At 41.9% G+C, this 27,369-nt stretch overlaps 1 long non-coding RNA gene across 1 annotated transcript in view; it reads left to right on the top strand.

Moving 5' to 3' along the window:
- Positions 1-27,369, top strand: part of LOC143981884 (uncharacterized) — a 505,337-nt gene that overhangs the window by 236,618 nt on the left and 241,350 nt on the right. Inside the window, exon 4 of the long non-coding RNA XR_013274374.1 lies at positions 15,376-15,416. This is a non-coding gene — a long non-coding RNA (uncharacterized LOC143981884). The remainder of the gene's footprint in view (positions 1-15,375; positions 15,417-27,369) is intronic.

The following is a 27,369-nucleotide window of genomic DNA, read 5'->3' as shown; positions in this document are numbered from 1 at the left end:
TTGATGTCATTGGGAGATTTAGTGACCCAGTGTTGGTATCATTGGGAGGAATAGTGCCCCATTGTTGGTGTCATTGGGATGAATAGTGCCCCATTATTGGTGTCATTGGCAGGAATAGTGCCCCATTATTGGTATCATTGGAAGGAATAGTGCTACTTTGTTGGTTTCATTGGGAGGAATAGTGCCCCATTGTTGGTGTCATTGGGAGGAATAGTGCCCCATTGTTGGGGTCATTGGGAGAAATAGTGCCCCATTATTGGTATCATTGGAAGGAATAGTGCCACTTTGTTGGTTTTGTTGGGAAGAATAGTGCCCCACTGTTGGTGTCAGTGGGAGGAATAATGCCCCATTGTTGGTATCGTTGGGTGCGCTCCCGCAAACATCCATGACCGTCGGGTCCGGAAGACCCGGCGCATCATAGATCGTGGTAAACACCTGCTGGTTTACCACTTGATTGCTCTGTCAAATGATGGAGCTATCAATTGTATACAATTTCACGATGCCGGTTCCTCCCTCTTAATCGATACAGTGCGAGGGGAAGGGGGAGAGATGGCAGCAGTGCTGTGGGCTGGATGTGTAGTGCTGCTCAGTGCCAATAATCTGCCCATACTGTGCAATAATCTGCCAATACTCTTCAACACTGTGCAATACTCTGCCAATACTCTGCAACACTACAATACTCTGCCAATACTCTGCAACACTACAATACTCTGCCAATACTCTGCAACACTACAATACTCTGCAACAATGCAATACTCTGCAACACTGCAATACTCTGCAAATACTCGCCAATACTCTGCAAAATTTTTTAACAGAAATAAAGATTTTTATTTTTATTTTACCAAATTTTTTTGGTTTATAGCGCAAAAAATAAAAAACCCAGCAGTGATTAAATACCACCAGAAGAAAGCTTTATTTGTTTGAAAAAAAGGACAAGATTTTCATATAGGTACAGTGTTGCATGACTGAGTAATTGTCATTCAAAATGTGAGAGCACTGAAAGCTGAAAATTGGTCTGGTTAGGAAGGGGGTTTAAGTGCCCAGTGGTTAAGTGGTTAAAGGAAAGGAAACTTGCACTGTGAGGAATATGGAGGCTGCATTGGTGACCTCCTTCTAAAATTCTAGCTGTCAGGCTATCTCCACTTTCAGTCCTATAAGGCACTGACCTGTAACCAGTTTATAATGCACTATTTTCCTTCTCCATGCTCCAGCTCTGCCCTCTGTATCTCCCTCTGCCACTCATCACCGTCCACAAGGATGTTGGCTGTCATTCACTCCATCCTCTGATCCCAACCTCTCATAGACACACCTGCTGTAATGTGCATCACCATGCAGCCTGGGTTCACAGCACTGCTGCACAGAACAGTGTTTACATGTAACTATGCATGCACCACTCTGTTCAGTAGGGAGGACTGCTTATAGTCCCTGCCAGTGCTTGGCAAAATGAGTAAGGTCCAGACTTGCCACTTTGAGGGGGTGGACAACCGAGGGAGGGATCTTTCAGTTGTTGAGTTCTGCTTTAAAGTGAACCGAATCTCAGACAGCTCTAGCTATATCTTCAGTGTGAGATCATCTAAGGAATGTTTGTCAGAGCTGTCCCCTGGTGACTGGTGATCTGATGACCTAAGTAATTATCAGCAGAAGAGGCACAGAAAGCACACATCCACAGAATGGATAAAGCAGATGCACTGCAGGTCATCAGTAGGAATCAGTTTAAGATTCAGTCTGAACACGAGTTTGAACCAAACTTTGGCTGTTCAGTTGTTCGGATGAACACTTACCTGTTCGGTGGGAGCTGAACCCCATGTATAAAAGCCTTATTATACATGGCAGCTTCCTATTGGTAGTGTCTGTTAAAGTGGAACTACACTCATTGTCTTAACGGTTTGAAAAAACAGTTAAGCCGCGTACACACGGGCGGACTGTCTGGCCAACTTAGTCCGTTGAAACACACGCTCGTGTGTGGGCTTCAGCGGACTTTTTCAGCGTGCAGTCTGGCGGACTAAGTATTTCGGAATTTCCGTAATATTGTCCGTCGTACTTTGGTTTCAGCTGACAATCCGTTCGTGAGTAGGCTAGTTCGACGAACTAAGTATGGCGCATGCTCAGAAAGGATTTACACTGCGAAAGGTTGCATTGCTGTGTATTGGACTTCCTATTTCTAGTCCCGTCGTACGTGCTGTAGACGTCATCGCGCAAACTTTCGACGGACTGTTTTGCATCCGTGTGTGGTCAAGTCCGTTCATTCGAAAGTAGGACAGACTGTCCGTCGGATTGTCTGACGGACTAAGTTGGCCATACAGTCCGCCCGTGTGTACGCGGCTTTACATTCCCAGCATGACGGGAATGCTAACTGTCACATTTGCTGTGTTCTCAACCAAACTCTCAAACTCTCAAATGTCTGGTGTCATAACTGATCACATGTGCAGCATCATGGCACTTACAGATCATAGAGAGGTTAAGATGGCAGCTTCCTTAGCTAAAATGATGAGGAGGCGTTAGTTTCACCATAAGGACGCCAGCGGGTGCAAGGTCTTAACAACCAGTGATGTCAACGGCCCCATTCATTTGTATTGCCATATTTGGTCAGTAATGGCGCCACATCCCCACCATTTTGTTTATAAATGTAATAACAGCTTCAAAGCAGTGGGAGTGCAGCATGGGCAGACAAATTGGAGTATCAATGGCTTTTTACTTTTGACAACCGGCAGGCTACAATTGACAGGCAAAGTTTAGCATGGTTAATGCTGGATTTACAATGTTGTTTTTTTTAAAATAAATGAGTTGTCAAAAAATGCATATATGTGTGTTTACAGCTTTTTTTTTTTTCATGAATGAGTAGGGTTACTATGTACTCCCTTACTCATTCTCATTTACCTTAAAGGGAGCTTCAGATTTTAATAAGTCACCCTCGTACTGACACTTGGCCAGGGTCATAAGAAAAGGGCCCTTGTCTTCATCAACATGGATGGCCCCAACCATCTTGAAGGTATGTGGCCTGGTATGGTTCAGTAAGCAGGGGAAACCAGGCCATTTATTGGATTAATGTTGTGGTATGATTTTTTGGGGGGGGGGGGGCTGTGATATTGCTTTTTTTTGGGCAGAATTTCTCCTTAAAGTCAATTTTGTACTAAATCTGAAGGGTCTGACATTGTTTTTTGGGGGATCCCATGTCTTTTTTTTGTGCTGGGTTCTCTCTGATAATCTGTACTGAAGGGTCTAGTATGGATTTTTTTTTTTGGGGGGGGGGGACTCAATGTCATGTTTTGGTGGTTTTTTTTGCAGCTTTTTGGCTGTCCTTCTCCTTTAATCAAAGCTAAGTTTTTTTTTTTTGTTTTTTTTTTTGCTGCTTTTTTGCTGTACTTCTCCTTTAATCAAAGCTACGGTAAGTTTTAAAACTTTAAACGTTTTTTAAACTTTTTTAAAACTTTAAAAGTTTTTTTCCTGCTTTTTGGCTGTACTTCTCCTTTAATCAAAGCTATATTTTAAAACTTTTAGCCGGAAAGCCAGCATGTTTTACATGTTTTGTGTAATAACTCTGTTTTATTGTGACTGATCTGGAACATATTTGTTAATAGGGCCATCTGATTCCTCCTGTATTGAATTGTATTGTAACCGTACTGTTTGCCCTAGCACTGTAAAGTGCTGCAAAACTGTTGGCACTATAGAAATCCTGTATAATAATAATAAGATTACAATGTCAATAAAAGCAGTGAATATTTTTTTCTTTTTACAAAATTCCGAAGATGTCTTGACAGTTCCTGATCCATGCAGCAGGCAGCTCTGTGCATAAAACAAACAGAAGGGGGAGAGAGGGAACATCCCTGACTGGTACAATGTAAAATAGGAAATGTCTTTGGAGATCTATGTAAACTGATTAAACAGAAGAAGAACTATATATGGTAGCGCACGCCTGTAGAAATTCTCCTATGACTCCCATGGGTTCTGAAACTCGAAGCCTAAATAAAAATTAAGACATCTTTAGTATTATTGAGTTTACCTAATTCATAGTACATCTTCTATTTTTCCTGCTTGTCTATGTAGTAAAAGGCCTGCTTTATGCTTGATGAATTGTGTAGGCCTAATTTCTACAAATTGCTTGTCATAGACTGTCCAAATTTATGTTCAGCAAAAAAATGTTTTTTCGTGATGTGCTAAGGGAAGGGAACTTCAGCAAAAGCTTTTCAAAATCTAAAATGGTAGTGTTATTTTCAAAATAGCCATATTAGTGTTTGCCTTTCTTCCCGAGTGAACTATTAGAAATATTTCTTTGCTACTATGCGCTATATGGGCTATATAGATTTTGTAATGGCATACAGAGATTCATGGCCATCCCAAGGGAGGGCTGGATTTTTGCTTAGCCAACATTAGTAATGGTTTAGGGTGATGGGGTTGCCAGGAGTGACACAGAGCTACCCACATATCTTGTTTCTAACTGTTAGTAAGACATTCTAGTGCATAAGCGTGCGCACAGGCTCTGCCGGGGGTGCCTAGGCACACCCTAACCACCCCATGCACATTCTGTGTGCCAGTGGGAAGATGGTAAAGATCTCTTACTGGCTCTCTCCCCCTCTCTCTCCCTGCTGGTGTTCTGTCAAAATAGCCAACTCATCAGAAACTCCACCTTAATTTCCGGTTTCTTTAAACAATCAGTAATTGCAGATTTTGATGAATTGCTGTTTGGACACAACACTGGCAACTGAATACAGTCCGGTGCACAATATTATGAGCGGAGATTGTTAGTCCGCTCCGATACTAGCTAACAAAATGTCCGCCTCCGTGGAGACGATAACTTTGTTCTCGTTAGCCGATGTGCTGTCAAAACAGCTAAATCTTCCTGTACCGGACTGTATTCGGTTGCTCCTCCTGCCAATGTCTGTCAAAATAGCCAACTTGTCAGAAACTTCAACTTAACTTACGGTTTCTTTAAACCAGGGATGTCCAAACTTTTTTCAAAGAGGGCCAGATTTGATGAACTGAACATGCATGAGGGCCAACCATTTTGCCTGACATTCTTTGAACCATTAAAATTCAGTCTAAGTGTGTTCTAATACACTGCCCAACAAGAATTCTCTTGCCTTTGTGGCTGTGTGTGGTGAAGAGATGAACTCAATTGTATTATTTGGATACACTGTATTTATTGGCGTATAACACGCACCTTCACTTTAAGAGGGAAGCTTCAGGTGAAATTCTTTTTTTTAAATTTTAAATAAAAGAACTGTGAAGCAAAATAAGGGTCAGTGCCCATCTGCAGACCCACAATTGCCAGGAACGCAGCGCCCACCATTGCCGGGAATGCAGCGCCCACCATTTCCGGGAATGCAGCGCCCACCATTGCCGGGAATGCAGCCCCACCATTGCCGAGAATGCACACACCATGGCCGGGGGGAATGCAGCTCCACCATTGCCGGGAATGCAGCTCCACCATTGCTGGGAATGCAGCTCCACCATTGCCGGGAATGCAGCTCCACCATTGCCGGGAATGCAGCCCCACCATTGCCAGGAATGCACCCACCATTGCTAGGAATTCACTCACCATTGCTAGGAATTCAGTCACCATTGCCAGGAATGCACCCACCATTGCTAGGAATTCACTCACCATTGCCAGAAATTAACCCACCATTGCCAGGAATGCACCCACCATTGCTAGGAATTCGCTCACCATTGCCAGAAATGCATCCCCACAATTGCAATTGCCAGGAATGCAGCCACCATTACCATCAGTGCAGCCATGGAGGGCAGGACGAGCGCCAAAGACATCCTACAGGAGAATTTCCTGTTTACACAGTGGCCTCTTTAAGAGAAAGTCCCGCCTCCTCTGATGCACAGAACAGTCGTCCAATGGCAGAGATGGGACATACTATTACAGCTGCCGTGTAAACAGGAAATCCTCCTCCTGTGTGCATGGCACTCGTCCCGCCTCCTCCCTCCGAGGCAGCCGGACTATATATCTTTTGTGACCCCGGCGCTGGGAGATCGCCGCGGGCCACAAAAGATGTATATGTTTAAACAACCAGGTGGGCCGTTCAAAACCTGACCGCGGGCCGCAATTGGCCCGCGGGCCGGACTTTGGACATGCCTGCTTTAAACCATCAGTAATTGCAGTTTTTGATGAATTGATGTTTGGACACAACAACGGCAACCGAATACAGTCCGGTGCATGATAATATGAGCGGATTGTTACTCCGCTCCGATACTAGCCAACAAGATGTTGGCCTCCGAGGTGGCGACAACTTTGTCCTCCTTAGCCACTGTGCTGCCAAAACAGCTAAATCGTCCTGTACCGGACTGTATTTGGTTGCCGGTGTTGTGTCCAAACAGAAATTTGTCAAAATCTCCAATTACTGATGGTTTAAAGAAACCAGAAGTGACGTGGTTGGAGTTTCTGATGAGTTGGCTTATTTTACAGAACACCAGCGCTATATATATATATATATGTAGACACACATGTGTGTTTGAGCTTTACAGTGCACATCCTAATGCAATAAGCTGCGCACACCTATGTTCTGGTGTATAAGTGAATGTTCAAGACTACTGCTTTGCCCAGCATTCTCACAACCAGCCATATGCTGCGAGCACTAATCACTGTGTTCTGGCGGGGGGCCAGTCCCCTGTCAGAACACAATATCACTATGAGGAAGATCGCTGCATTAACATCGCAACATAGTTTGTACAGCATGCTCTTAGTTTTATGTCAGCCTGCTGGGTTGAATGAAAAAACTTAACATGTACTAGGCTTAAGGCTAGCCAGTTGACTAGGATAGGAGAGGTGTGGCACAAGACATGTGGTCTATAGGAGTAAGAAGTATAAATTTGACCCTGAACACCCCCCCATCCCTTCATGCTATATGACAAATTCTTGGGTGGTGGTAGGTAGCTAAAGTACGTAGCATTGCACTATGGGATCAGGCACCAAGCATTGCCCCATGGGTTGCAGTTTGGGGACATGCCTATCAACCATACCAGATCAGTGATTGTTATCTGAGTATATTGGTAGGGCAGTGAAGGCTCATTGGATGGGCAGGTGCTAAAAGCATGGTATATTTTAGCATTGTCTGGATCCTGCTTTGACCTGCACATTGTCTTTCTGCTGTTTTTGTCCATCACAGATAACCTTTGAACCTCCTTTCTCATCTCTGACAATGATAAGAAAGGGTTACACAACACCTCCAAACACATCCTGGTGTCATTACAGGCACATACTAACTTTTTCCACAGCTTAGGATCTAACTATATTTAATAAGCCATAACTATATGTTGTGCTATATAGCAGTGTATAAAACCGCTAGGGGAGAACCTGCAGTTTCTTGGCAATAGAATACTATAGGACACCCAGCCAGAAATTACATATGCCTCATTTCATTTACTTTTGGCTTCCCAGCACTGCTTTAGAGAGGGTTTTATTCTGGTTCATATAGAGCAGTAATGTTATGTGGGCTGAAAAACCAAACTCCTTAGTGAGAGCTTTCATTATCTATAATGGAGACTGCATCAGCACTTCTGTGTTTTCTAAAGGGTTTAAACTAATCAATATTTCAGATTTGGGGGTTGATTTATTAAAACTGGAAAATCTGGTGCAGCTCTGCATAGAAACCAATCAGCTTCCATTTTTTTTTTTTTTGTCCAAGCTTAATTGAACAAGCTGAACTTAGAAGCCGATTGGTTACCATGCGCAGTTGCACCAGATTTTGCACTCTCCAGGTTTAGTAAATCAACCCCGGAGTGTCTTAGCAACTTCCTAGCAACAAGGCAGGATGGGATGATGCCACCTCTGGGAGTTTTTCAGTCATGCTCCTGGAGGCATGTAAATGGCCTACACCAATAGAAAGGGTATTGTTTAACTTTGGTCAAAGCTGCACAGCTTATTTTTATCTACAGACACCCTTTACCTACATAGACAGTTTTTGGTAAAGGTGAACTAACCCTTTAAATACACAATGTGGTTTATTTAATGTAGTACGCTGCGCTATCAAATGAAACTTTCAAAAATAATGCGACAGTAGTGCTTCAATATCCATGCACTGATATAAATTACATTTTAAAAAAATGTATAAATAATCCACAATAAAGTGACAATAGTGCTACGATATACATGCAATGCTGCAAAAGTGCACTCACGTGAAAATTATCATAACATCCTTATAATAAAAAAAAGTCCATATAAATATAAAACATCAATCTAAAAGTTCATACATATATTAAGCATGTGAAAAAATATAAAAAGTGCTAAAGTGCACTGTGTAAATTTCACAATTCCAGTCCACAAGTGCTGCAAAATCCTTCATGCGATTCAGTGGATGTTGTGCATGCTGTGTTCACACTCTGGTGTCCCCCCTAGGTATTAGCCGCTCACCTTAGAGCGTGTGACCCCGCTGTTTAGGCTAGGTCAATACACGCTTTAGAACCTAAAATGGTTCAGCTGTATATCCGGAATCCTAGGTGGACTTCACATATACCTTAGTGTACCAGTGGGGTCCCTCTTGTACCTCAATATAGCAATAGAGAGAGGAGGACTTCATAGTGTAGTACAGTGATTCTCAACCAGGGTTCCATGGAACCCCTGGGGTCCCTCCAGAGGTTGCTGGGGGTTCCTTCAGCATTGGGCAATTTCTGCCTCTCAGATAGGTTCCCACTGACACCATTGATCTTTTTAGCTACCTGTAAGGGGGTAATTCTTCCCAATGACCACAAGTGTAAGGACCATTGACCCTCACTAATGTATCATGAGTTGTAGATTTCTAATTCTTAGCAGGGGTTCCCCAAGACCAGAGAACTATTTCAAAGGTTCCTCTGTGTTGAAAAGGTTGAGAAAGGCTGGTGTAGTATATAAAGAACTTTTATTGCAAACACATTAATAATCCCACACAGGGTACTCACATTACCATGGCGCATCAGAGCACCACTCTATAACAGCGTGAAACAGTGGGATATGCCGGCCGTTAACATGGTGGTATGCTGATCTCATTCGGCAGATACACTGCCTAGCTGTCCGTCCTGTCCCCTTCCCCAACGCGTGTCGATACAAGGGGATTTCCATATCTTCCTCAGGGGGCATTGCCATTACAGTTACATTACAATTTGGTACAAGAGGAATCAGAGGGCCCTGCTCCTTAGAGCTTACAATCTAATAAGGAAGGGTCAATTGATACAAAAGGTAATAGCTGTGGGGGATGAGCTGATGAAGAAAGTAAAACAGCATTAGTTAGCAGCAGGATAGACTTCTTTAAAGAGAAGAGTTTTCAGGGATCGTCTAAAGATGGATGGATTAGGGGACAGTCGGACAGATTGGGGTAGGGAGTTCCAAAGGATAGGGGAAGCTCTGGAGAAATCCTGTAGGCGAGATCTGAGGGGGACATGCAAGGAAAATAAAAAAGAGCATTTTTGCTTGTATATAATTGGGTGAAAAAATCAGCAGAGCTTCCACTTATTTCAGATCTTCCCCTCAGATCTACAGCGACTGCTCTTTCAAGTGCACTTGTATTCCAAAGTGGATTTGCCTTTAGTAAATCAACCCCAGTATGTAAAAATGTGTGATTCTGGAGAAGATGGACTGTGAGTAAAAGCGCAGTACGTAGTCTAAGTGCTGTTTATGTACAATTTCGAATATTCCATTCTACAATGAACAATTTCTTTCACTATTGCAACAACAATAGGCAACCTTGCCCTATATGATCTGCTTTTATATATTTTAGCACAAGTTAAAATGTACTTGCTCATCGACAAATAGCTTGTCATACAAGCAGCAAGATTTGTATTATACATTAGTGCCACCTTTCTTTTTCTCGCTGTTTAATACATGGACATTGTTCTACAATAGTGTATATACTACACTCAAAGACATTTAAAGCTTTTGTATACAATATTATTTCCAGGAATTCCACACACATTGAATAGTCTCACATTCCTTGTTTCACTGCTGGTGTTCAAAGAGGTACTGATGTCTTACTTTGGAAAAAGAAAAGGCCGCTTACATAAGTACTCCTGATTCCTCATATATGTCATTAAATGCCATTAGGAGATGCTGATATAAAGGAGCAGTGGTTTTCACGGACTGTTTTAAAATCACTGTATTTAAAGAGACACTATACATTTTTACAGAAAATCTTCTTATGTGAATATCAAGTATACCATGGCAGTGCTCCAAATTTTTTAAGTCTCTTATCATTGTTTTCAGTCTTCTTTTTTTCCTTTGCATGCTCCCTATTCTCCAAAGATGCACTTCACTTCTAGTGTAGAGCAAGCTGTACCCTTTATTTGTGGTCACATGTTCTGCTCTGTGCATACTACTATTCCCATAGAGCTGCATGTGTCTGCATGTAGATGTGTGCTCCATCTTGGGGGCAAGTAGGAAAGGGTGGCTACATTCACATAATAAGGGGGCATTGAGAACAAATGTAGCCACCCTGGAACAGGATGTCTAATACCGCGTACACACTACAGGACTTTTCAACGGACTAGGTCCGACAGAACGAATCCGTCAGATATTACGATCGTGTATGGGCTCCAGCGGACTTTATTTTCCAAAATTCCGACAGAGCTAGAAATAAAACATGTTTCAAATCTCCCCGACTGACTCGAGTCCAGTCGAAAAATCAGTTTGTCTGTATGCTAGTCCGACGGACGAAAACCGACGATAAGGCAGCTATTGGCTACTGGCTATGAACTCCCGTATTCTAGTCTGGTCGTACGTCTTCACGTTCAAATCCATCGGACTTTGGTGTGATTGTGTGTGGTAATAAGTTTGGAAAGTCCATCGGAACTCCGCCGAAAGTCTATCGGGAATACCGTTGGACCTAGTCCATCGAAAAAGTCCAGTTGTGTGTACACGGTATAAGAATAGCAGAAAAAAAAGCTTGCTAAGAAAAGCAGAAAAAAAAACTTGCTAAGAAAAGCAGAAAAAAAAGCTTGCATTTGAGAGATGAAACAAAGGAAGGGAGAAATAGAAGGTACACCCTACTTATATAAGTAAAGGATAGTATTCTGGCGTATGGACGGTTAAAGATGAAGTAAACCCTGATGGGTTTTACTTTCTCTTTTGCTTGCTGCAAAGCCTGCAAATGAAGAGCATAATGGGCTAGTATGCATCACATACTAGCCCATTATGTGCCACTTACCTGCAAAAGAATCCAGCGATGTCCCCTGTGTAGGCAGCGTCCATCTTCTGGCCCGTCTTCCTTCTGGGCTGTGGACTCCGCCTCTGTTATTCGCTGGAGCCGCGTGACGTCACGCCCGCGCATACGCATGGGAGCCACGATTAACAGCACAGGCTAGGGAAGAAACGGCACTTCGTTTCGTTTCTTCCCTGCGCATGTGCCGTTGGAATTTTTGGCGGACTAGAAGTGAAATATCTCCTAAACGGTGCATGTATAGGAGATATTTCCACTACCTATAGGTAAGACTTATTCTAGGCTTACCTATAGGTAGAAGTCCAAAAAGTGGGTTTACAACCACTTTAAGATCTAGAAAACATGCAAATGCATTAGCTGCAAGTAGCAGAACAAGTCCATAAAGTTCACTAGCCAATTCTGTGAGAACATCAAAGAAAGGAAAAGGGGTGGGGGGGAAGCGCCACCTATGTGCAGTATTGTGAATGCTGAATGCTGATTGATTGCAAAGGTTAAAAATACTCATAGGATTAAAAACATGCTCATCTGTAATAAGTGTAGGCCTCTCCTCTTCATCCCGCAAGTACAGTCAGTGGATATCTTGGCAGCTGTAGATGGTATAACTGGAAAGCCTAGGGAAATCAAGGAAGTCCATGGCAACCAGTGTGGAGTGTTAGGGCAGAAGCCTGTCTATTGTTGTGTCTTCCTATTCCCTTGGTGACGTCACATCTGCCCATGCGCTCCATGCTGGTTGGCATGGACTTCCTGTCTTTCCCTAGGCTTTACAGCCCAGTTATACCATCTACAGCTGTGGGGACATCCACTGGCGGTACCTGCGGGATGGAGAGGAGAGACCTATACCGCATCTATTACAGATGAGCGTGTTTTTAATGTTTTATCCTGTGAGTGTTTTTAACCCTTGCAATAAATCAACATTCACAGGAAGGGCAAGCAGTAAAAATGAAAGTGAAACCTTCTAAGCAGCTTATAAACCTTGTGATCTTTCCACACATAGTGTGAAGTGCTTTATTCCCCCTTGAGGAGTAAAATGGCAGCAGGCCGTAAAAGAGACCTTGTTTGGGGCTATTTACTAACCTGACAGCTTATTATTCTAAATAGGAAACCTTAACTTTGTTTGAAAATATTAAAGATTCTAACTACCAGCAACAATGAGTCCTTACATTTAAAGTGCACCTGTCATTTCAGAGCCATCATAGCAGCGTCTATTAGTGGGCATCCAATCACCTGCTGCCACCACATGCCTCATCTTGTTGTGTCACTGCCGCATCACCAGCCACCCCATTAAAATGAATGGGAGGGTTGGTATGTCAACAGTGGGTCAGAGGAGGAGCCACTGAAGGACAGAGATGACAGTTGCTCTTTGAAAATTATGATGTAAACTGGTTGATTTGAATCAAGCCTTTTTTTTTGTGATTTAAATCAAATCCACCCTGGTTGCAGTCTCATCATTGGTGGAGGAGAGATTGTGGAAATGCGTCCTCTTGTCTGCAGTGGACTGATATTCTCTTAGCCTAGGCAAATTCACTTTACTGGGGCTCAAGGTTGGCTTGTAATTCTAAAATTAGAACTTAAAAAAATAAATAAATAATACTACTGTATATAGTGACATGGATCTGTTTACATGGAGTTATTAGAAAGTTACTGGAAAACTTATTTTAACAATGTTAACAAATGTTCTTTTCAATAACTATTTTATCTCACACATTGGTATTTTACCCCTATCTTGAATGGATCTTTTTTATTTTCTCCTTAATATACACCTTATGGAACTTCACAATTATCATCATGCAGAAAGAAGCTAGTGATATTTCAAGGAGTGATCATGTGTGTGATAATATTTGTGGATTTACATTTATGACAAGTTTTACCTAGATTTTTTATGTAATGCCAAGGGTCATTTATATATATAAAAAATATATAATAATTGCATAGCCATTCGTCCAGTGAATTTGCATGTACATTGATTCTGTGTGATATGGCCAAAAAGAGAGAGATGTTCTTTAGGCTATTCTTCTTTTTGAACACAGAAACTACTGTACATATGTCTTTGTAACATTAGATATAATGTAACAACTTTAGAGAACACTAGTGGAAATGAGCAAATACATGTATCCATCTTTAGACTTTAGATCTAACTCAATGCATGCACCTTCCGACCTTATATCATCCCCAGTTCATGCGCCCTCAGACTTCAGATACAGCCCCGATGCATGTACCTTTACACCACAGATCAGGCCTAATGCACACACCTTCAGAACTCAGGTCAGTCCCAATGAATGCACCTTAAGGTCTCAGATGAGCATCAAAACCCGCACTTTCTGAATTGCAGGAGTTTTTACATATACCTGTTGCATGGTAGAAACAAGAGGAGGAAGAGTGTAGGCGAGTGGTTAGGCTTATTCCACAAACTGATGTCCTTAGATCAGTGATCCCAGGAATATGGGTAGGCCATAGGAAGGCCAAACTTTGGAATTTACAATGTAGTGAGCTGTAAGTTACAATCAGGTGCCAGTGAAGAAAGCATCGCTTGCCTTCCCAAGAAGGCATGCTTGGGTTAACTGAGCCCTGATGTAGAACCTCAAGAGTCTAACTTTTTTCAAGTTTCCAAAAAAGAAATCGAATGTATATGTTCATAAAGATACGTTAATCAGCTGCTGTTTCTAAACTGGATTTCGTTGATGTGTACCTGAGGGATTGAATCAACATCCAAAAAATGTAATCGCCCCAAGTATCCCAAAGGGTTTAAATTTGGTTAAGAATTTAGGAAGATGTGAATTTTACGGGTGGCACAGGGGTGTAGTGGTTAGCACTCTCCCCTAGCAGTAAGAAGGGTCGCTGGTTCGTATCCCAACCACAACACTACCTGCCTGGAGTTTGCATGTTCTCCCTGTGCCTGCGTGGGTTTCCTCTGGCCACTCCGGTTTCCTCCCACAATCCAAAGACATGCAGGTAGGTTAATTGGCTTCTGTCCAAAAATTGGCCCTATATGAATGGGGACCTTGGATTGTGGGCTGCTTGAGGGTAGGGACCAATGTGAGTGTGCAATGTACAGGTATAGGGACAATTGTGGACACTCACTCAGGTTGGACTGGTTGAAACTTCTGGGGAGACACATTCTGGTTTGGGGTTTCCAGTATGTGAAGTAGGAATTGGTTAGGAAAAGAGTTTTTCTTTACTATTTAGGAAAATAGTTTTTCTTTGCTATTTAGGAACTATAGCTGCGACGGAAGGTAAAGTACCAATAGGCTGTTCAGACAGTTTACGACAGCCTTTCTTAGCCTTTTTAACACAGTGTAACAGAATAACTTTCCGGTCTCAGGTAACCCCTGCTAAAAATGACTGTATCTACAACTCTTGATCATGATACATAAGTGTGATAGTCCGATGGAAGAATGCTCTTTACTTTTGTGGTCATTGGGAAGAATCAGCACCTCGCAGGTAGCTAAAAAGATTAAGGGTGTCAATAGGAACTTATCTAAGAGGAAGAAATTGCTCACTGCTCAAGACACCCCTGGCAACCTCTGGAGGAACCCTAGGGTTCTATGAAACCCTAGTTGAGAAACTCTGATTTGCAGGGTGATTGGATGTGACGGTGCAATAGCTTTTAGTCTCCCTGTACTGGAGAGTACTCCATAAATGTTGCAAGATCCAATCCATGTTCCCTCCAGGTGCTGTGTCTGCCTGCCCCATAGACATTACATTGTCACACCATCTGGCTGCAAACCAAAAAATTTGTGTAATTATAAAGCCCCTTTCACACGGACGGCTGTTCTGCCGCAGTTTAGCATGTTTATTTTTTTCTGTGAAATTCAAGACTCCAGGCACAGCGATCAACTGCATATGTACAGTGCAATTACCTGCGTTTATGTGCGTTTCTGTGCAGTTGCGTTCAGCTGCAGTTATCTAATATAGTTGTTCCCATAGCAACCCTTTTTTAAAATTTATTATGTGCATATAGCTAAGCTACATCGCCCCTGGACGCATTCAATTCTATTTTTTTTATTTGCACCGAACGAAAATGTACCAAAATCGCAGCTAAACGCTGTGTGTGAATGGGGTCATAGGAAAGCACTGTGTGCTTTTAGCTGCGGTAGAAAACTAGAAAATCTGCAGCTAAAAGCACCATTCTATCTGTTCGTGTGAAAGGGGCCTTATGGTTAATAGTTAAATATTGATTATGGTACCTTGTTTTTATGTAGAAGAGAGCAACAAAGACTAATCAAAGGCTTCACATCCTTTTTGTTTTTAGGAAATCCAGTGGAAAACAGATGAAAAATACATCAATGGAAGGTAAGCAAAAATAAAAAAATAAAAATAGGCTTGCGGCTATGAAAGATATATGTTTTTCCTCACAATATTGCATTTCATTTTTATAATACATCAACATATTCCATGGTTTTATGAAACTTTTTGGATCTATCAAACAGATGTGAAAATTACATTTATTCTAACTTTTATCATTTACATATCAACCATACCAAAGGCTTTGGTGGTCAGGTACAGATATGAACAGATATGACCATTTAGAAAGGTACTAGTCTTCATCATTTAGAAACGTCTGACGAAGACACTTAATGAGGTGCTTTAGTCACAGCTAAAAAGATTAAAATAACTGGTGCATATGATTTATTGCTGAATTCCAAGCAGATATAAAAGTCAGAAATGAATGCACCTCTATGAGTGTTATTTACGAAAGGAAAATCCACTTGGGAGTGCAGTCGCTGTAAATCTGAGGGGGACATGCAAGGAAAATATAAAACAACATTTTAGCTTGCACATGATTGGATGATAAAATCAGCAGAGCTTCCACTAATTTCAGATCCTCCCCTCAGATCTACAGCGACTGCACTTGCAGTGCACTTGTAGTGCAAAGTGGATTTTCCCATTGTAAATAACCCCCAATATTCATTATACTTCATTGATATGTTTTAGGTACAGGCTTCTCCTTTAAATGCCCATTCCCAGTCAAGGAAAGGACAAGACCTGTAAGTTTTATTTCATTGCAGCAGAGAAAAATCAGGTCTCTAGACAGGGCTGTGCTGTGTGGCAGTGGTGTAAGGCTCTAGAAGCTCTAAGCTGGATGGACAATATTACAAGTCCCTTGATTGATAAAACATCTCCCATATATGTATTTTATCTATCTATTTAGAGGTTTGCCTGGAGTTCAGCTGTAATGTAAATTTTGCAATTTATTATTACCCTCTATTTAATTATATGTAAATAATGGAGTGCCCATCCTCTTGGAGGCTTGGTTCACACCTATGCATTCATACAACCAGTGTTTGCATGGGCATTCACTTGAATGAGCTGCTGTGCCTGCGGGAAATGACGGAAAAGGATCTCTGCAGTGTTTCAAAAGAAAGCTCTATTTGTGGGAAAAAAAGGATGTCAATTTTGTTTGGGAGCCACGTCACATGTCCACACAATTGTCAGTTAAAGCGAATCGCAAAAGTGCTCTGGTCTATGGCTAGCCAAATGGTCCGGGGCTTAATTGGTTAAGCGGTGTTAAACCCAAAAACAAGAATTTGTTTTATTGCAGTTTTTCCAGTGTATAATAATCTGCTAATGCACCTAACACTATTCTCCTCCCAGACTGACCATGCTGCTGTTCAAAGGTGGCCCCTGTGCTCCTTCATCTAGAGTAGAGGCACTGTAATACAGGAGGGGTGTTACTGGTCAGATCACCAGGTAGACAGCAAATCTCAACTCGAGATAGATAGATAGATAGATAGATAGATAGATAGATAGATAGATAGATAGATAGATAGAAGCAACAAGACCTACACTTGGGTGTACTGAGCCATTTCTTGCAGCCTCTGTGTTACCAGGGATAGGGGAGCATGCATTGAGTGCCCCTGTATGTATAGGACCCTCATTTTATTGGTAGGCAAACAAGTATTGCAAACGTGTAATCTGTGTTAGCCCTTGTACACACGGTCAGAGATTCCGACGGAATGTTTCCTATCGGACCGTTTTGTCGGATATTCCGACTGTGTGTGGTCTGCATCGGACTGTTTCCATCGGAATATCCAACGGACCAAGTTTTCCAACTTGCCGGTAAAATTTTCCGTCAAAATGCTCCTATCGGACATACTCCGATCATGTGTAGCCTACTCCAATGGACAAAGTGCCACGCATGCTCAGATCTAATTCCTAGACCAAAGCTATTGGCTACTAGCCTGAACGTAGTCCCGTCCTAGCGAAATAACGTCATCACGTTATGTACAATCGGATTTTCCGACAACTTAGTCCGACCGTGTGTATGCAACATCACTTCCGGACCTCTTCGACCGTGTGTACAAGGGCTTACAGTGCGTTTCCTAAATTATACATTTATAAAATATTATGCTTTTTAGCTAAAAGTAACAACTCATAAATGTCTTGAACTTAATCTATACAGGCAGTGAACCCTACAATTAAATAATAAACCATCCATTTGATGGACTTTTATCCCTTCCTCATGTTTAATTACCCGAGTAGTTACCAGTTTAACTGAGGCTGCTACATTTGCTGAAATTGGCAATTTAACAATAACCCATTGTTGTAGTACAAAATAGCACTATTAGGGTTTGTTTTGAATAATATATGTCCCCTGCAAGGAGCGGCCTATTCTATAGAATCCACAGGCATCATCTGAAGTGCATTTACCAGGCTTTAATCAGCCCTTTAGAAACAATTGCGCTAAGCCACTCTTTCACTGTTCAGCGTGCCTCTGCTTTCTTCCCCAGACTGAACAGCATCAGCTTAACGAGCAGCCATGAGTTTGTAACTCAATATTCCAATTACAGGAAGTTTTATGGTATTGAAAGGTAACAGAGAAGAAATCATAAATAGAAGAATTAAGAGATTAACCATTCTCTTCCCCAATGAGGCACTGGGAACAGTTATTGGATGGGGTGGTGGAATTTGTACTGAACTCTTCTTTTTGTAAGTGGTTATAAAATACTAAATGAGGTTTAGAACTGACAGATGATTTAAAATGCACTTTACATCCCTACTTAATTTTAACCTGCTTTAAAAGCTAAAAATGGGAAACAACTTAATGCATGTTGCTTGTTAATAGAGGAAGAAGAGAATGCTTGACAAGCATTTCACATTAAACAGAAATGTTCTTGTTGTGCGTATTTTATATTATTACATGACTGTTATTTTGTTTTTGCATGCCACGTTTAGAGTTAAAGTGAACCTACTACATGTTATACTCTTAGCCCTTGTACACCCGGTCGGACATTCCGACAACAAAATCTGTCGCATTTTGTCCGACGGATTTTGTCCAAAACTTGTGTTACATACACACTGTCGGAGACAAAGTTGTCGGAAAATCCGATCGTACGTAACGTGATGACGTTATTTCGTTACGACGGGACTACGTTCGGGCTAGTAGCCAATAGCTTTGGTCTAGGAATTTGATATGAGCATGCGTGGCACCTTGTCTGATCGGAATTCTCTACACACAATCGGACAAAGTCTGATCGGATCATGTTGTCGGAAAGATTTATAGCCCAGCTCTAAAACTTTGTGGGTCGGATATTCCGACGGAAACAGTCCGATGGAGCCCACACACAGTCAGATTATCCGACAACACGGTCCGATCGGACATTTTCCGTCGGAATGTCCAACCGTGTGTATAAGGGCTTAGAAGAAAAAGTCCTAAGAGCAAACATCACAAAATGCTTGCTATTACCTGTAATACATGTTCACCTTTAATGTGTTACTAAACCCACAACAGTGAAATCAGTCTGTATATGCAGTAAAGCATGCTTGTTATACTTACTGTATACTTACTATAACCCCTGTCTAAGGGGTTAATCTCCTGCATTGTGCTAAAAGGCTGTTTGATCCTGTCTCCTCTGAACCTTTCCTCCTTCCACTGTCTCTAATATATTTCCTGATAATACAGAGTCAGGGGACAGGCTGCACATGCTCAGTTTGGTGTATGTTGCTAGAGAGTTTTTTTTCTTGGGAGGGTGCATGTGATCAGCACAGGGCCAATCAGCACTGTACAATTAGAGGGTCAGGGGTCCTGCATCCTGATAGGACAGTCAGTACTGAATGAAAACTCCCCCTACAAGTTTTGACCAGGCAATAATAGAAGTCACAAGACTGCTATATACCGCTGATGAGAAGGTATTTAGCAGTTTATATTTACTAAAATAATTGTATTTCCATGTTCTGTGTACTGTGGGAGACCAGATATAGTGAATGCAGAGTCCTGGGTTTAGTAGCACTTTACGTAAGATTCCCCAATCTCTATCTGTTAGGTCCTTAAACTATCCTAAGCAGAAATTCTACTGATTCTTCTGCTTACTTTCCTCAACTGACTGTTTGACCTGGGTCTGCAAAATCTCTGGCATGGCACTGCCCGGCCTGGGCAGTTTTGTCCCAAGGACATAAATGGGGTGTACCACCCATACTGTTTGATCAATGTCCTGCTCAAATCTTTGGGGCATATATGTCTGTGGTGCCAAAAGAACAAAGAAGGAAAACTCATTGGTATTGTAGAATGAACACCACGCTGCATTTGGTTCTCATCACAAGTACAATGACCCCCTGCTCCTGCAAAATAGATTGATATCAAGAGCAAAACAATATTCTGGGTAATGTACAGATGCAATAGCTTATGTTGTGTAACATTATGAAGAAGGTCATATTAGTGATACCTGAAATCAATATTAAGTTAATCAACCAGTATTACCAAACTTTTTCGAGGCATATAGCTCCTTAGTAGCTTTTGAGATCCTTTTAATTTACAGTAGGTGGTACAATATACTGTGTATTGCATCTGCACTTGGAATGTACTTTGAAAATGAAAACTCCCTTATAATTGCTTAAAGACTGTGTGCAATACCACCTCCCACTACATCATGTGTTTCCTATTAATTCTTAGCCTCCTGCTGTTACTCCCGTGTATTCTCCTCACTGTGTATGTTATCTCTAGCAGCATGTGGGTTACATTCCATCTGCTAATCACTTCCACCCTTCTTGCACTCTTGTATGATTCCATAGAGTGTCTGCTATCTAAATTATGTGTAACAACAATATTTTTTTTAATTGAGGCAGAGACTGATATTGACCCCCATCTCCATGATCAGAGTAGTGGGGATAGAGTGACTGTCAGGTAAGGATGATATCAGTTCTTCTAAATGATAACCCCATCTGACCATCACCCTGCCACAAAAGTACCCTTACAGCATGAAATCCAGTGTGTCAACATAAATGGGGGTAGATGTTGAAAAGATTTGGCATGGAATGCATTCTTCAAACTTTCAAACATGGAAAAAAATACACCTTTTATTGTCTCTGCTCCATCATATGTTTAACATTTTAAAAGGAGATGAATAGATTTAGCATTATTGCAATGCTTTCTCTTAAAGGAATAATGTACTGAAGGAACACATGGCTACCATTACTGAACTCTTCCTCCAAAATAGCAACTTGCTTGTCTTTCATTCTTATTTATTCACTTTAATACTTTTTGTGTGACCCAAAACAAGTATTCAGTTAAGGAATTCTGACTTTGACCTAATTTGGTGCTTGCTTGTTCCAAGTCAGTATCTTAGATTAGAGTGCAGGAGCTAAAGATGGACTATCATCTTCAGGAGAACAACAATGAGTGTCTACACACATCTCTGTTGGTACAGTAAATACAGTTGATGAATGTGGCTTAAGGCCACAAACTTTGTAGTCTTGTGAGACATAAGGAGTTCTGACTTTGATTTAACTTGGTGCATGTTTGGTTCAAGTCAGTATCTTATAGTCCTGGAGCCAGAGTTGGGTTATCAACTTCAAGAGAACAGCATTGGAAGCCTACATGTTTGTGTTGGTGCAGTAACTACAGTTGTTAGATGTGGCATATTGCCAAAAAGTTTGTATGTAGTTTTATGGGATGACTTTGTGATTTTTGGGTTGGCAGTGGGAACCACATCTTGGTATTCCGCCACTTTTTACACGCTATTTTACATTTGCATGGAAATTGCTTTTTGATATTTCCTGGAGCATATCGTTTGTGTTGCCATTCATAAAGTACCAAAAATTGGAGGGTATTCCTTTCGGGGAGGAATGCGCTGCCATCCTTCCACCATATTCCCGTATCTACTAAGAAGCATGGTCACTATCCTTCATCTATACCTTCTACTTTTTTGGAAAAGGATTGCATGGATGATGGGGAGATTTACGATGTTGGATGCTGTGATGTGGATCTTGCAAATGTCTCTTTTTCTTTGGCTGGGGCTGCCATGCAACTAGCAATAGCAGCGATTTGGTGTCTGTCAGTCTGAGGGTCAAATGAAGCATCTGTCTAGGAACTTGGATTCCACAGATGATGAGGGTGACATAAGTGAAAACTCAGCATATTACCTTAAGTCCTCTGTTTTACTATGGATGCCCTGCAGAATTCCACTCAGCAGATTTCCCACTTGGGACTTTGTCCTGGAGATTCAATAGGAAATCTCTACAAATTCAGGGGACTTCCTATGTTCAGCAGCTGTCACCAGAAGTGGTATCCCCATTGAAAGATTTTCCTCTGTTAATATTCCAGTCCAGTCACAATTCAAAATGTGGTTTTCTCTCACTTTTGGAAAAAAAACAGGACACATTAAGAGGCTGACTCTCCCCAGGGAGGGGGCAGAAATAGAAAAAAAAGAAAAGAGAGACTGCGCCCTCTAAGCGCACAGGTAATTAACACAGATTTATTGTAAGAGGATTAAAAACACTCACAAATGGGTTATGATGTACAAGCATGTATCTTACCTGGGAAATGCATCCACATTTCCCAGGTGACGAGGATCTCCTGAGCTGCTTAAAGAGGGCTCCAGCGCCTTCAGCCTGTCCGATATCCGGTGGCGCTGTGGAATCCTGGTGCTTCCTGATAGTTGGAATGCAAGCGGTGGAGGCTCGGAGAGATCCGTGATCTCTTGGAGGATTTTACTTCCGGGAGCGAGGTCAAAATGGCAGTGCTTCAGAGCATGTGTAGGGCGCAGAAATAAACAACAATAATAAGGGTTCTAAATATTACTTACTTCTCCAAAACTATTACACAGTTTTTCCTATATATACTCTTTAAATATTGCAGAAAATTATAGTCTTGAGAAAATTACAATTAAGCTAGTGAATTCGTCAGCATCCAAGCTATTAGGGTTTGGTGATTTAAGTGGCCCATATAGATTAGAAAGCAGTCTCTGGCACTAATCCAATTTCCATGTAGTTCCCAAAGATAGCACCAGCTATGGTGGAGGTCTAAAGTGACCAATGTTGTTTAGGATCTTAGACTCTAAAAGCAGTCAGATCATGTCCACATATCCAACTGCCCAGATATGTGTGTGGCCAGCTTTATAATTGAATTCATTTATCAACCACTCAATATAAAACTTGTATCAGCAAACCTAAGGTTTGTTTTGCAAAGCTAATGATTTAAAGTGCTATTTAGACTGAACCGTGGCTCATTCCTCACAGAATCTATTCATGATCCTGGTAACAATGTGAAACTTTCCTTCTCTGCTTACTATCAGGATACATCCTGCTTCAGTCTTTTATGGAAGGTTATAATTAAGATATTTAATCAGTGGTGCTGTGTCCTCCTAGCTCTTATCACATGCTGGGGGTACATTGTTCCAGGAATTGGGGCCCAATTGGGAAATCAGCGCTGTATTGTGGAAATCGAGTGGGGTCCTCTGGGCAGGCTTCTTTCTCAGCCCCTGATGAGCACTAATAATTTGCTGAGATTTTCTTAGTGTTACAGAGGAAATAAAGTGATCATCCTTCTCTAACAAGTTGACAGACGCTATATGCTTCAGTTAAAAGAGGCGCTTCTAATCATCAACTATTGAGGCAGGTTTAGCTTGCTGCTGTCACTGGGCATCTTTCCAGCTCTGCCCATGAGCGCATTTCAACAATTCTCTTTGATTCTTCTGAATTTTCTCTGTTTCTTTTATCAATCTTTGGGTTTGTTCTACCTTTTTGCCATCATCTTTCATCAAAATGTTGTAATTTATAAACTGTAGCCTTGGAGCAGAGAGCCTGAGTACACCAGAGGGTGGAATAAAGTTGTAATGTGTCCTTTTTAATGATCTGGTAATGTTTTGTACAACTGGTAAATGCAAGTTGCCTGGCTCTTGAGCTGCCCACATGCTTTGGTACATTGAGCTTCTAACTGGGAACAAGTACAGTATACAGAACTGGTCTTCTGATTGTTCACAGACTTTTCTGATCAGTAACTCAGAAAGTATAGAAGAAACTGGGGTATTATAGCCAGGCTGTGGTCAGATATGGCAGCTCTCTCATTGTTGTGATGAGAAGTATACTTTAAGACTTGTCAGTGTTTGATCAAATACAATAAGAAATCAAAGCTATCTGCTGGTAGACACATTCACACGCACTAGACATGTGCATTCGTTTTCGTCCGAAAGCATTTTCGTCCGAATTTCAGCTATTTTCGTTTTCGTTTTGACAAACGATAACGAAAGCACAAAATCCGAAAAACGAAAGATCCGACATAAATAAATGCTTTATTTTCGTTTTCATTGTTACAACAGTTCGATATAGAATAGGAGATTCGACATGACTCTGACGATAACAATCTGTCTATAGAACCTGTGGTCGAATGTGCCTAACCTTACCTCTATTAGTCCAAGATTATATAGAGAAAATATTCGACAGAGAAAAAAGATTTGACAGAGAGAAAAGATTCTGCAAGTTACTGTCCTAAAAAGTGTTTGGGGACCCGGGTCCGGCCCCAGGGGACATGTATCAATGCAAAAAAAAGTTTTAAAAACGGCAGTTTTTTTGGGAGCAGTGATTTTAATAATGATTAAAGTGAAACAATAAAAGTGTAATATTCCTTTAAATTTCGTAGCGGGGGGGGGGTTGTCTATAGTATGCCTGTGAAGGGGCGCATGTTTCCCGTGCTTAGAACTGTCCCTGCACAAAGTGTCATTTATACAGGAAAAAAAGTCCTTTAAAATCACTCGCAGCTATTATGAATTGTCGGCTCCCGTAATACAGAGAACACTCATTGAAAGTCATTGATAAAAAAATAAATAAATAAATAAATAAAAAAAGCGTAGGGGTCCCCCAAATTCAATTACCAGGCCCTTCAGGTCTGGTATGGATATTAAGGGGAACCCTGCCTCAAATTTAAGAAAACATTTGACGTGGGGTTCCCCCTAAATATCCATAACCAGACCCTTCAGGTCTGGTATGGATATTAAGGGGAACCCCGCATCAAATTAAAAAAAAAATTGACGTGGGGTTCCCCCTAAAAATCCATACCAGACCCTTTATCCGAGCACGCAACCTGGCAGGCCGCAGGAAAAGAGGGGGGACTAGAGAGCGGCCCCCCTCCCTCCTGAACCGTACCAGGCCACATGCCCTCAACATTGGGAGGATGCTTTGGGGGTCTGTGACTCCTCAAAGCACCTTGTCCCCATGTTGATGAGGACAAGGGCCTCATCCCCACAACCCTGGCCGGTGGTTGTGGAGGTCTGCGGGCGGGGGGCTTATCAGAATCTGGAAGCCCCCTTTAACAAGGGGACCCCCAGATCCCGGCCCCCCCCTGTTTGAAATGGTAAGGGGGTACAAAAGTACCCCTACCATTTCACAAAGAAAGTGTAAAAAATGGTTAAATAAAACAAACACACTTTTGAAAAATTCCTTTATTAAAAATAAAAAAATAAAAAAAAGATTCCAGCGGCGGTAATCCACTCTTGCTATCCAGCGACGGACGGTCATCTCTCCAGCGATGGCTCATCTCATCCAGCGCAGCGAATCCTCCATCCTTCTTCTGTCTCCGTGTAGGAGACACTGCAGACATTCCGGCGGCTGACGTTTCTTATATACGGAGGGCGGGGCCACCCGTCACCTGACCCCGCCCCCCTCTGACGCAAGGGGAAACCCGGGGTTCCCTGTGACGTATGGGTGACCCCGCACCCCTCTGATGTAACACAGGCAGGTTTCCGTTACATCAGAGGGGGCGGGGTCACCCATACGTCACGGGGAACCCCGGGTTTCCCCTTGCGTCAGAGGGGGGCGGGGTCAGGTGACGGGTGGCCCCGCCCTCCGTATATATAAGAAACGTCAGCCGCCGGAATCCTTGCAGTGTCTCCTCCACGGAGACAGAAGAAGGATGGATCGCTGCGCTGGATGAGATGAGACATCGCTGGAGAGATGACCATCCGTCGCTGGATAGCAAGAGTGGATTACCGCCGCTGGAATCTTTTTTGTATTTTTTTATTTTTAATAAAGGAATTTTTCAAAAGTGTGTTTGTTTTATTTAACCATTTTTTACACTTTCTTTGTGAAATGGTAGGGGTACTTTTGTACCCCCTTACCATTTCAAACAGGGGGGGGCCGGGATCTGGGGGTCCCCTTGTTAAAGGGGGCTTCCAGATTCTGATAAGCCCCCCGCCCGCAGACCTCCACAACCACAGGCCAGGGTTGTGGGGATGAGGCCCTTTTCCTCATCAACATGGGGGACAAGGTGCTTTGAGGGGTCACAGACCACCAAAGCATCCTCCCAATGTTGAGGGCATGTGGCCTGGTACGGTTCAGGAGGGAGGGGGGGCGCTCTCTCGTCCCCCCCTCTTTTCCTGCGGCCTGCCAGGTTGCGTGCTCGGATAAAGGGTCTGGTATGGATTTTTAGGGGGAACCCCACGTCAATTTTTTTTTAAATTTGACGCGGGGTTCCCCTTAATATCCATACCAGACCTGAAGGGTCTGGTTATGGATATTTAGGGGGAACTCCACGTCAAATTTTTTCTTAAATTTGAGGCAGGGTTCCCCTTAATATCCATACCAGACCTGAAGGGCCTGGTAATTGAATTTGGGGGACCCCCACGCTTTTTTTTTAATTTTTTTTTTTTTTTTTTTATCAATGACTTTCAATGAGTGTTCTCTGTATTACGGGAGCCGACAATTCATAATAGCTGCTAGTGATTTTAAAGGACTTTTTTCCTGCATAAATGACACTTTGTGCAGGGACAGTTCTAAGCACGGGAAACATGCGCCCCTTCACAGGCATACTATAGACAACCCCCCCCCCCCCTACGAAATTTAAAGGAATATTACACTTTTATTGTTTCACTTTAATCATTAATAAAATAACTGCTCCCGAAAAAACGGCCGTTTTAAAACTTTTTTTTTGCATTGATACATGTCCCCTGAGGCAGGACCCGGGTCCCCAAACACTTTTTAGGACAGTAACTTGCAAATTAGCCTTTAAAATTAGCACTTTAGATTTTGAACGTTGGAGTCCCATAGACTTTAATAGGGTTCTAAAGTATGCTATATACTAGCTCCGTCAAATCTTCTTTATACATTCGACAGACACCATAAGCCTTCAAAGACAGATTCGACCGTAATTCATGTGGATTTTCGGACGAATGCAATTTTTGAACGAAAAACGAAATAAATAAAAACGAATTTCGGGAGTAACTAAATAAATTAAGTTTTCAGACGAAAACGAAATTCCGAAACAAAATATTTTACTCTGCACATGTCTAACACGCACAACCAAGGCGCCTCTTTGGTTTACTATTATTCTACACCAGAAAGGCCATAACCTTGAAATGGAAGTCTGACCAAGCTCCTACCCTCAACTTTTGGTAGACCCTAATTAATTCTGTAGTTCCCTTATACAAGGTAACCTACCTTTCACGGGGCTGCCCAATAAAATTGAATAAAGTGTGGGATTCATGGATCAACTTAGACTCTAGAGTTTGGGACGGGAGTAGACCCAGTAAGTATTTTTTACTGGTTTTCTGGAAATCTCCTTGCGGAAGCTACTGCACATTATATTCCATTGGTGTCTTATACATTTATTACCAGAGGGGCTATTTCTCCCTTCCATGATGGTGTATGCTGTGTTTGAGGTTCTCTCTTTGCATACTGCAAGGAGCTAGGCTTGCGATTGTCTTCTTTTGATATCTCTCCTATTTTGTGGTACTGAGCATTAGTTGGTTACTTTTTCTGCTTATGTTAAGTTAAGAAGTATAATCTGTGTTAATGTGTATTGAGTTTTGTTTACCTTGAGCCAGGAAATGCTCAAAGGCTTGGTTTTGTACTTTTATATCTCAATAAAAAGATTTTTTTTTAAAAAGAAAACAAAGCTCCGCCCAAGTTTGAACAAAAGGGTTACAAAGCATCCCAAAAGTGTCAGATAAAATCAAAGGTTATATTCTGTATACAGCCAGTTACAAACCCCTTTAAAGGGCAGTATGTCAATGTGATCAGCTTAACATAAATAATCTTT

Source organism: Lithobates pipiens, unplaced genomic scaffold (assembly GCF_037356315.1).
Source record: "Lithobates pipiens isolate NorthernLeopardFrog02 unplaced genomic scaffold, aLitPip1_a1.2 Scaffold_16, whole genome shotgun sequence".
Classification (NCBI taxonomy): Eukaryota; Metazoa; Chordata; class Amphibia; order Anura; family Ranidae; genus Lithobates; species Lithobates pipiens.
This window is presented reverse-complemented; position numbering and strand designations above follow the sequence as displayed.